At 45.0% G+C, this 12,123-nt stretch overlaps 1 protein-coding gene and 1 non-coding gene across 2 annotated transcripts in view; one reads left to right on the top strand and one right to left on the bottom strand.

The window, feature by feature from the left end:
- Positions 1-12,123, top strand: part of LOC126299413 (uncharacterized) — a 376,709-nt gene that overhangs the window by 312,815 nt on the left and 51,771 nt on the right. The window lies entirely within an intron of this gene.
- On the bottom strand, positions 4,099-4,172 carry Trnat-ugu (transfer RNA threonine (anticodon UGU)). The gene has a single exon. It is a non-coding gene; the product is annotated as a tRNA-Thr (tRNA).

The raw sequence follows: 12,123 nt of genomic DNA on the forward strand, positions 1-12,123 counted from the left end.
TCCAAAAAAGTATTCCATAATTTGAGAGGTGGTATCATGGACCAAAACAAAACACTAGCCCTAAAATGCTCACCTTAAGGTCTATGAGCACTTTTTCATCTTCGTTACTTCTATTACGAACGACCTAGAGTTTGCAGCAAACATATAAGTAAACAAATATGAACCCAGTAATCTGTTACTGCGAAACAGCAGAGCTTCTAATGTGAAGTGCTTTCTATTACGTTCGACCTCCACTTGTGATTCATCGCTGAAGGAGGTGCTGAATGAGGTATCCATTCATAGCAAGGAATGCTTCTGTCTGACTTCTTACGGAATCCTACACCGTCTGAAAGACTCTAGGTTGGTCATGGACGCACTGGCAGGCATTGATGGTGCGTTCCTGTAATGTTTGCACATCATTAATAGGGCTTGCAAACACCAAAGATTTCACGTGTCACTAAAGTCAAAAGTTCTAGGGACTAAGATCGGGGGAACGAATTGGCCAACACATTGAACCTCCCCGACCAATTCATTGTCCATTAAATGGCTGCGTAAAGTGTTCCCGGACATTTCGGAGAAAATGGACTGGTGCTTAATACATGAAACACATCTCCAGCCATCGTTGGAATGGTACCTCTTCTAGCAGAACAGGAAAGTTTTTTTGATACTAATTAATTACTGCCTATACATTAATTAGAAGCTGGCGCAGATGCCTTGCTTCTCCAACTGTATGTGGATTTGCATCAGCTCGCATATTTTGGTAATGAAAACTGACAATCACATCTCGCGTGAAACCAGCATTGTCTGTGAACAGTATTTTTGTTCTGAAAAGTGAGGGGGTGAGGGGAGGAGGGGGAGGAGGAGGAGGAGGAGGAGGAGATTAATATTTAAAACTTTCATCCATTCTGGATTTTACTTAACGTCCCGTCGACAACGAGGTCATTAGAGATTGAGTACAAGATCGGATTAGGGAAGGATAGAATGGGGAAGGAAATTGGTCATGCCCTTTCAAAGGAACAATCCCGGCATTTGCCTGAAGCTATTTAGGGAAACCACGGAAAGCCCAAATCAGGTTGGCCACAAGTGGGTTTGAACCGTCGTCCTCCCACTGCGCCATCTCGCTCGGTGTGAAAAGTGAATCTTCACGTCTTTGTCACAGTCATTGGGAGAACTGCATTTTGGCAGGCTGATCTTGAAGCCGAAGGGCTTGGCCACTCTGTACATGATATCTGTATAGCAATTGCTCATACCAGTAAATGCTGAAATTCTATGTGCACTAGTTCCAGGATTTTTTCCCACACGTTGCACTACTCGACCCTCCACAACAGAGGTAGGTTCAAATGGCTCTGAGCACTATGGGACTTAACTGCTGAGGTCATCAGTCCGCTAGAACTTAGAACTACTTAAACCTAACTAACCTAAGGACATCACACACATCCATGCCCGAGGTAGGATTCGAACCTGCGACCGTAGCGGTCGCGTGGTTCCAGACTGTGGCGCCTAGAACCGCTCGGCCACCCCGGCCGGCCCAACAGAGGTAGGGATGGACCAACGTGTGCCACTATCCGCCGTTGTTGGAGCTATGGAGCCAGAGAGTGCAAGTCGCTGGAAAAGGCGACTGAATAATTGTATGGACATTACCTGAGTTTTGAATATTTTTCAGCATACAGGACATGGGCTCTGTGGCTTGCTTCGATCTCCCAAAGCATAACAGATCATGGTTGCGGAATGATAGTCTTCCATTATACTGGTAAATTCAAACGTAAAACTACGATGTAAAACCATTTCGCAACTTTATCAAAACACAAACTGGTTCCATTAGAACCAACGCTTGCGCTGTACTGTGGATACGGTTTAGAGTAACACCACCAACAGATGTTTACTGCATGCTGTATCCGTGGACAGTAACAGAGGAATGTGTCCTCATTTGTTTACTGCGTCAAAATCAAAGAGGTCGCAGCAAAAGAGACGTGTTTCCCAGTAGCGAAGAAGAACAAGTACCCATTACTCTGAAGTAATGCTTTATAGAGCCCATGTTTACTGGACGTATTTTGTTGTACTCTCTACTACCACTTCTTAAAATATGGAATACTTCTTTGAACATACTGCACAAGCTGCGAACGATAACGGACCTGACACATATTCATTGAGGACGCGAATGTCGTTTACGACATCTCAGAATTAAGAAAAACGCAATGAAGCCTGTTTTCTAGGTCTTCAGTCGAGTCGCATAGCCGCCCTTTTTTTGTAAGCAAGATTTTGTTAGCTGGGCGACGGTGTGAAATATTATCGAAATGTTTCTGGAAAACAAGAAGCAGAATCAACCTGGGATCTGCCCACGACAGTCTTACGTGAAAAGATCAGTTGAGTTTCACATGATTGATGTTTACTGAATCTGTATTGATTCCTACAGGGAAGTTGATTGGTAGCCAAATACGTTAGCATACGCGGCCTACTTGGATAAACAGAACGCTGCTTGGGCGCTAATAACCTCAAAGTTGGGCGTTCTAACCTCAAACATCCCAAAAAGCTGTAACTACGACGTGTAAACCACCGACGTGTCTTCTAATCGACGAGCTTCTATACTTCTTTATAACTTACAAGGTGTGGCCAACAATTGTTTGTCACGGGTTAGGATGAAATTTTGCACACATTTTAGTTATTGTAAAATAAAAGGTATCTTTTTCGACTTTTAGCTCGTCATTCATTAGCGTTGAAGAGAATCGATCTACACTGATTTCTTTGTGACACATATCGACTATAACTAGTTGGCGAGTGGTCTCTAAGGGCTACACTCTAGATTGACCAGCTAGTCAACTGTTTATAGTTGTTAGAATTCGGCGGTACGTCCACCCGGCCTCCCTCATGCCCACTATACACCCTCGCTCAAAGTCCGTCAACTGCACATACGGTTCACGTCCACGCTGTCGCGGCATGTTACCAGTGTTAAAGACTGCGATGGAGCTCCGTATGCCACGGCAAACTGGCTGACACTGACGGCGGCGGTGCACAAATGCTGCGCAGCTAGCGCCATTCGACGGCCAACACCGCGGTTCCTGGTGTGTCCGCTGTGCCGTGCGTGTGATCATTGCTTGTACAGCCCTCTCGCAGTGTCCGGAGCAAGTATGGTGGGTCTGACACACCGGTGTCAATGTGTTCTTTTTTCCATTTCCAGGAGTGTATTTTAACTGAGCGTCGCTATTGGCTCTAAACACTTGCGAAAAAACAGAAATATAGATAACCAGCATTTATGAGAAACTGCTGAACGATTCTATTGCTTCAAAATTAATTTTGCAAAAGAACGCAGATGTACGGGGTGTTTGTAAATAAACTTACGCTACTTGAGAGAGCCCGCATGGAAAACGAATGATCGTAGAACAATAAAACTTTGTAGAAACTTTTGAAAGTACATGCGGAAGCGACATAACGAATAAACCACAGAAAGGAACACATTTTAATTTTCACATGAGAGGGTAACATTTGTTAATTGAGCACCATGTTTATGTGCCAGGTTACCAACGTTGCTCAATGTGACGACCGTCTCCATCCATGACAGCCTGGAACCGCAGCTGTTTACATCACTTTTCAAGTGGTGGACCCTGGGATGTCCAGCTGCCATGGCAGAGCGTGTCGACTGCTCGGGGATCGCACTTTGCATCCAGCACTCTCAGCCATGGCAACAGTAGCTTCTTCAACAATTTGCGTCGGCCCGTCCCAAATAGCTAGCTAATTCGAACTTCCGAATCATGTTCTTGAATCCCTGTGCGCGAAGAGGGCCGCTACGAATTCCTTTAATGCGTCGATACACGATAAGAGTAGCAGCACTATTGCTACAGTTTTGGGAAAACAGCTTTACGAGTAAAGCCCTGCTCATATTGTCCCACGTTGACTGACTGTAGTTGCAATGTACACCGATGCTTGTGTTTCAACTGAGACCCACGACAAAGGCCGCGGCGCGTACATCAGAGCACGTGACACTGTCGGTCTTTTGAGTGGCAGCAGCAGTCTCCGGCTGGCAGCGAGTAACTGTTTCAGACGAGTTTAATAATTACAATGAAATGAACACCCCTAGCTGCTTACAGGCGTTGACATACGTCAACGGGGACAGATGAAAATGTGTGCCCCGACCGGGATTCGAACCCGGGATCTCCTGCTTACATGGCAGACGCTCTATCCATCTGAGCCACCGAGGACACAGAGGATAACGCGACTGCAGGGATTTATCTCCTGCACGCCTCCCGCGAAACCCACATTCTCAAGTATTGTCCCGCACTACATTCGTAGTGCCCACGCCCATTATACTCATTACTCGCGGCGCGTTGCCGATTCCCGTAAGGGTTCGGGCACTGTTTGTGTATTCGCACAGAAGAAGAAGATGGTCAAGTGGCCAGTGAGCCTTAACTATATATATGTCCGAAAGGACAGATACCATCTTAGTATATATAGAATTTAATAATTCATGACTGCGTATTAAAATGCATGCAGGTCCTCGATAGTACACGGCAAAATTAAGGCATTCAGTGGGTATCTTTTCAATTACATATTGATTTCCTGTGGGTCCTTCATGAAGCCGAGCATTCTTGAAGTGTGACGGACAAGCTGAATAATCGCAAGTTCATTGCAGGGCTCATATATCTCGTAGGCCCAGATTTCAACCCTACGTCGCCGTACAAGCACCTTTGCCTGATGGTAAGTCATGACACTAAAACTATTAAAAACGTAAATCCGGCAGCTCAGAGTATGAACATCATTCCTACAAAGCTGGGTACCCATACGGTAAATAGTTTTCCGTCTACGCTGGATTAAGCAGCGAAAGTTTACTAATAAGCAGCCCATATAAGGTTTTCCCTCGCTGCATCATTAGTAATCGTACAAAGTACCTTCATCACGCACTGTACAGTGGTATGTACACTGATGATACAAAATAACATGACGATCTCTTAACAGCGTGTTAGTCCACCTTCAGAACGCAGTATAGCAACATTTGTGCCTCGGATGGATCCGTCCGCAGCTCGTGGTCATGCGGTGGCGTTCTCGCTTCCCGCGCCCGGGTTCCTGGGTTCGTTTCCCGGCGGGGTCAGGGATTTTCTCTGCCTCATGACGACTGGGTGTTGTGTGATGTCCTTAGATTAGTTAGCTTTAAGTAGTTCTAACTTCTAGGGGCCTGATGACCATAGATGTTAAGTCCCATAGTGCTCAGAGCCATTTTCGGATGGATCCAGCACGTATTTGGTAGGTTACCGGAGATATGTGGCACAGTTTCTCCGCACAGTTTTACATGTACATTTATACTCCGCAAGCCACCCAACGGTGTGTGGCGGAGGGCACTTTACGTGCCACTGTCATTACCTCCCTTTCCTGTTCCAGTCGCGTATGGTTCGCGGGAAAAACGACTGCCGGAAAGCCTCCGTGCGCGCTCGAATCTCTCTAATTTTACTTTCGTGATCTCCTCGGGAGGTATAAGTAGGGGGTTCAAAAAAATGGCTCTGAGCACTATGCGACTTAACATCTGTGGTCATCAGTTGCCTACAACTTAGAACTACTTAAACCTAACTAACCTAAGGACATCACACACATCCATGCCCGAGGCAGGATTCGAACCTGCGACAGTAGCAGTATAAGTAGGGGGAAGCAATATATTGGATACCTCATCCAGAAACGCACCCTCTCGAAACCTGGACAGCAAGCTACACCGCGATGCACAGCCCCTTTCTTACAGAGTCTGCCACTTATGAATCTCAACCTGGTACCCGCCTTACCAACAATTAAATTTATATGATCATTCCACTTCAAATCTTTCCGTCCTCTTACTCCCAGATATTTTACAGAAGTAACTGCTACCAGTTTTTGTTACGCTGTCATATAATCATACAATAAAGGATCATTCTTTCTATGGATTCGCCATACATTACATTTGATTATGTTAAGGGTCAGTTGCCACTCCCTGCACCAAGTACCTATCCGCTGCAGATCTTCCTGCATTTCGCTGCAATTTTCCAACGCTCCAAGGTCTCTGTATACTACAGCATCATCCGCGAAAAGCCGCATGGAACTTCCGACACTATCTACTACGTCATTTATATATATTGTGAAAAGCAATGGTCCCATAACACTCCTCTGCGGCACGCCAGAGGTTACTTTAACGTCTGTAGACGTCTCTCCATTGAGAGCAACATGCTGTGTTCTGTTTGCTAAAAACTCTTCAATCCAGCCACGCAGCTGGTCTGATATTACGTAGGCTCGTACTTTGTTTATCAGGCGACAGTGCGGAACTGTATCAAACGCCTTCCGGAAGTCAAGGAAAATGGCATCTACTTGGGAGCCTGTATCTAATATTTTCTGGGTCTCATGAACAAATAAAGCGAGTTGTGTCTCACACGATCGCTGTTTCCGGAATCTATGTTGATTCCTACAGAGCAGATTCTGGGTTTCCAGAAATGACATGATACGCGAGCAAAAAACATGTTCTAAAATTCTACAACAGATCGATGTCAGAGATAGAGACCTATAGTTTTGCGCATCTGCTCGACGACCCTTCTTGAAAACTGGGACTACCTGTACTCTTTTCCAATCATTTGGAACCTTACACAATTAGTGTAAACCACTGGCAGGTAGGTTGTGGAGCATGGTGCTGGCGTCTTACAGCCAGCCACACGTGTTCCATCGGCTTCAGGTCAGGTGAATTTGGTGGCCATGACATTAACGTGTGTTCATTATCATGCTCCAAAAAGTGTAGCACAATTCTGGTCTTGTGGCGCAGACAGTTACCCTGCTGGAAGAAGCCATCGCCGTCGTGGAAGACACCAAGCACGAAGGAATGTGACATTGGCACGGTGTGTGTTTTGAGCAGGCGTTCGTTTGAATGACGGCATATCCAGACATGAGCATCGACCTGGTCTAACAAGAAATGTCATTCATCCGATCAGGCGATACGTTTCCACTGATCCATGGTCCAATTTCGGCGTTCTCATTCCTACTGCAGAAGAAATCGTTAGATCAACAAAGGAATACTTAGGGGTGATCTGCTGCGGAGCCCCAATTCAGAGCAGTTGAAAGGTGTGCTTCGTAACACATTTGCCTGCTCCGGCGCTGCAATTTTTCGTCAGGTCTGCCACAGATCGCCGCTGATCCTGCCTTACAGAGCGGGCAAGCCTCTCACCTCAAAGATGTGCGATGCGGCGTGGACGTGCACCTACTTATCATTTGATCATGGTTTCAGCATCCTTAAACCACTTTAGCGTAGATGCTCACGACAGTAAAACGCGAACAGTGGACCAGCTCTGCTGTTTCCGAGATTCTCGTCCCAGTACAAAGTGTGGCCCGCAACAACCTGCCCTACGTCAAAGTCGCTTATATCGGTGGATTTCCCCATTTGCGGTCAGTATGTTCGGCAGAACTATTTCCCATTCGTCTTTCCTCCGCTTATATACAGGGTGTTTCAAAAATGACCGGTATATTTGAAACGGCAATACAAACTAAACGAGCAGCGATAGAAATACACCGTTTGTTGCAATACGCTTGGGACAACAGTACATTTTCAGGCAGACAAACTTTCGAAATTACAGTAGTTACAATTGTCAACAACAGATGGCGCTGCGGTCTGGGAAACTCTATAGTACGATATTTTCCACATATCCACCATGCGTAGCAATAATATGGCGTAGTCTCTGAATTAAATTACCCGAAACCTTTGACAACGTGTCTGGCGGAATGGCTTCACATGCAGATGAGATGTACTGCTTCAGCTGTTCAATTGTTTCTGGATTCTGGCGGTACACCTGGTCTTTCAAGTGTCCCCACAGAAAGAAGTCACAGGGGTTCATGTCTGGCGAGTAGGGAGGCCAATCCACGCCGCCTCCTGTATGTTTCGGATAGCCCAAAGCAATCACACGATCATCGAAATATTCATTCAGGAAATTAAAGACGTCGGCCGTGCGATGTGGCCGGGCACCACCTTGCATAAACCACGAGGTGTTCGCAGTGTCGTCTAAGGCAGTTTGTACCGCCACAAATTCACGAAGAATGTCCAGATAGCGTGATGCAATAATCGTTTCGGATCTGAAAAATGGGCCAATGATTCCTTTGGAAGAAATGGCGGCACAGACCAGTACTTTTTGAGGATGCAGGGACGATGGGACTGCAACATGGGGATTTTCGGTTCCCTTATGCGCCAGTTCTGTTTATTGACGAAGCCGTCCAGGTAAAAATAAGCTTCGTCAGTAAATCAAATGCTGCCCACATGCATATCGCCGTCATCAATCCTGTGCACTATATCGTTAGCGAATGTCTCTCATGCAGCAATGGTAGCGGCGCTGAGGGGTTGCCGCATTTGAATTTTGTATGGATAGAGGTGTAAACTCTGGCGCATGAGATGATACGTGGACGTTGGCGTCATTTGGACTGCAGCTGCAACACGGCGAACGGAAACTCGAGGCCGCTGTTGGATCACCTGCTGCACTAGCTGCGCATTGCCCTCTGTGGTTGCCGTACGCGGTCGCCCTACCTTTCCAGCACGTTCATCCGTCACGTTCCCAGTCCGTTGAAATTTTTCAAACAGATCCTTTATTGTATCGCTTTTCTGTCCTTTGGTTACATTAAACCTCCGTTGAAAACTTGGTCTTGTTGCAACAACACTGTGTTCTAGGCGGTGGAATTCCAACACCAGAAAAATCCTCTGTTCTAAGGAATAAACCATGTTGTCCACAGCACACTTGCACGTTGTGAACAGCACACGCTTACAGCAGAAAGACGACGTACAGAATGGCGCAGCCACAGACTGCGTTATCTTATATATCTTTCACATCACTTGCAGCGCCATCTGTTGTTGAAAATTGTAACTACTGTAATTTCGAAAGTTTGTCCGCCTGAAAATGTACTGTTGTCCCAAGCATATTGCAACAAACGGTGTATTTCTATCGCTGCTCGTTTAGTTTTTATTGCCGTTTCAAATATACCGGTCATTTTTGAAACACCCTGTACACACAACAAAAAAAGTTTTGCATCATCTCGGTTCAGAGAGATCCGGAATCTGTACAAAAAATTGGAATGGAGATTAACATAAACAACATTTCCGCCCTTTTTATTGCTCATGAAGACCACACATTGCATGTTGTACCACTATACAGCGAGACCTTCGGAAGTTGTGGTCCAGCTTACTGTACACACCGGTACCTCTAATACCCAGCAGCACGTCCTCTTTCATTGATGCATGCCTGTATTCGTCGTGGCATACTATCCACAAGTTCATCAAGGCACTGTTGGTCCAGATTGTCCCACTCCTCTACGGAGATTCGGCGTGGATCCCTCAGAGTGGTTGGTGGGTCACATCGTCCATAAACTGCCCTTTTCATTCTGTGCCAGGGTTCATATCTGAAGAACATGTTGACCACTCTCGTTATCCTGAAGGAAGTCATTCACAAGATGTGCACGATGGGGGTGGGAACTGTCGTCCATGAAGACGAATGCCTCGCCAATATGCTGCCGATATGGTTGCACTGACAAAACTCTACCATCTGGTGAGCAAGAAGTATGAGACAGGCGAAATACCCTCAGACTTCAAGAAGAATATAATAATTCCAATCCCAAAGAAAGCTGGTGTTGACAGATGTGAGAATTACCGAACTATCAGTTTAATAAGTCAGAGCTGCAAAATACTAACCCGAGTTCTTTACAGACAAATGGAAAAACTAGTAGAAGCCGACCTCGGGGAAGATCAGTTTGGATTCCGTAGAAATGTTGGAACACGTGAGGCAATACTGACCCAACGACTTATCTTAGAAGCTAGATTAAGGAAGTGCAAACCTACGTTTCTAGCATTTGTAGACTTAGAGATAGCTTTTGACAATGTTGACTGGAATACTCTCTTTCAAATTCTTAAGGTGGCAGGGGTAAAATACAGGGAGCGAAAGGCTATTTACAACTTGTACAGAAACCAGATGGCAGTTATAAGAGTCGAGGGACATGAAAGGGAAGCAGTGATTGGGAAGGGAGTGAGACAGGGCTGTAGTCTATCCCCGATGTTATTCAATCTGTATATTGAGCAAGCAGTGAAGGCAACAAAAGAAAAATTCGGAGTAGGTACTAAAGTCCATGGAGAATAAATAAAAACTTTGAGGTTCGCCGATGACATTGTAATTCTGTCAGAGACAGCAAAGGACTTGGAAGAGCAGTTGAACGGAATGGATAGTGTCTTGAGAGGAGGATATAAGATGAACATCAACAAAAGCAAAACGAGGATAATGGAATGTAGTCGAATTAAGTCGGGTGATGCTGAGGGAATTAGATTAGGAAGTGAGACACTTAAAGTAGTAAAGGAGTTTTGCTATTTGGGGAGCAAAATAACTGATGATGGTCGAAGTAGAGAGGATATAAAATGTAGACTGGCAATGGCAAGGAAAGCGTTTCTGAAGAAGAGAAGATGGTTAACATCGAGTATAGATTTAAGTGTCAGGAAGTCATTTCTGAAAGTATTTGTATGGAGTGTAGCCATGTATGGAAGTGAATCATGGACGATAAATAGTTTGGACAAGATGAGAATAGAAGCTTTCGAAATGTGGTGCTACAGAAGAATGCTGAAGATTAGATGGGTAGATCACATTACTAATGAGGAAGTATTGAATCGGATTGGGGAGAAGAGAAGTTTGTGGCACAACTTGACCAGAAGAAGGGATAGGTTGGTAGGACATGTTCTGAGGCATCAAGGGATCACCAATTTAGTATTGGAGGGCAGCGTGGAGGTTAAAAATCGTAGAGGGAGACCAAGAGATGACTACACTAAGCAGATTCAGAAGTATGTAGGTTGCAGTAGGTACTGGGAGATGAATAAGCTTGCACAGGATAGAGTAGCATGGAGAGCTGCATCAAACCAGTTTCAGGACTGAAGACCACAATAACAACATGGTTGCACTATTGGTCGGAGGATGGCATTCACGTATCGTACCGCCACTACGATGCCTTCCATGACCACCAGCGGCTTACGTCGGTCCCACATAATGCCATCCCAAAACAACAGGGAACCTCCACCTTGCTGCACTTGCTGGACAGTGTGTCTAAGAGGTTCAGCCTGACCGGGTTGCCTTCAGACACGTCTCCGACGATTGTCTGCATCACTAACGTAGATTTTCAGTAGGGTTTTAGAACATATACTGTATTCGAACATTATGAAGTACCTCGAAGAAAACGATTTATTGACACATAGCACGGTTTCAGAAAATGTCGTTCTTGTGAAACAACTGGCTCGTTATACTCATGAAGCAATAAGTGCTATCGACAGGGGATGTCAAATTTATTCCATATTTTTAGATTTCCAGAAGGCTTTCGACACCGTTCCCCACAAGCGTCTTCTAATCAAACCGCGTGCCTACGGAGTATCGCCTCAGTTGTGCTACTAGATTCGTGATTTCCTGTCAGATAGATCACCGTTCGTAGTAATAGACGGAAAGTCATCGAGTAAAACAGAAGTAATATCCGGCGTTTCCCAAGGAGGTGTTATGGGCCCACTATTGTTCCTGATCTATATTAACCATATAGGAGACAATCTGACTAGCCGTCTTAGACTGTTTGCAGTTGATGCTGTCATTTACCGTCTTGTAAAGTCATCAGATGATCAAAACGACTTGCAAAATCATTTAGATAAGATATCTGTATGGTGCGAAAAGTGGCAATTGAGATTGAATAAGGAAAAGTGTGAAGTTATTCACATGAGTACTAAAAGAAATCAGATAAATTTCGATTACGCGATAAGTCACACAAATCTGAATGCTTTAAATTCTACTAAATACTTAGGGATTACAATTAAAAATAACCTAAATTGGAAGGATCACACAGATAATATTGTGGGTAGAGCAAACCAAAGACTGAGATTCATTGTCAGAACACTTTGAAGGTGCAACTGGTCTACCAAAGAGACTGCTTACACTACGCTTGTCCGCCCTATTCTGGAGTGCTGCTGTGCGGTGTGGGATCCGCATCAGGTGGGACTGACTGATATCGAGAAGTACAATGAAGGGCAGCTCGTTTTGTATTATCGCGAAATAGGTGAGATAATGTCACAGACATGATACGTGAATTGGAGTGGCAATCATTAAAACAAAGGTGTTTTTCGTTGCGACGGAATCTTCTCATGAAATTTCAATCAACAGTTTT

Source organism: Schistocerca gregaria, chromosome X, assembly GCF_023897955.1.
Source record: "Schistocerca gregaria isolate iqSchGreg1 chromosome X, iqSchGreg1.2, whole genome shotgun sequence".
NCBI classification, from domain to species: domain Eukaryota; kingdom Metazoa; phylum Arthropoda; class Insecta; order Orthoptera; family Acrididae; genus Schistocerca; species Schistocerca gregaria.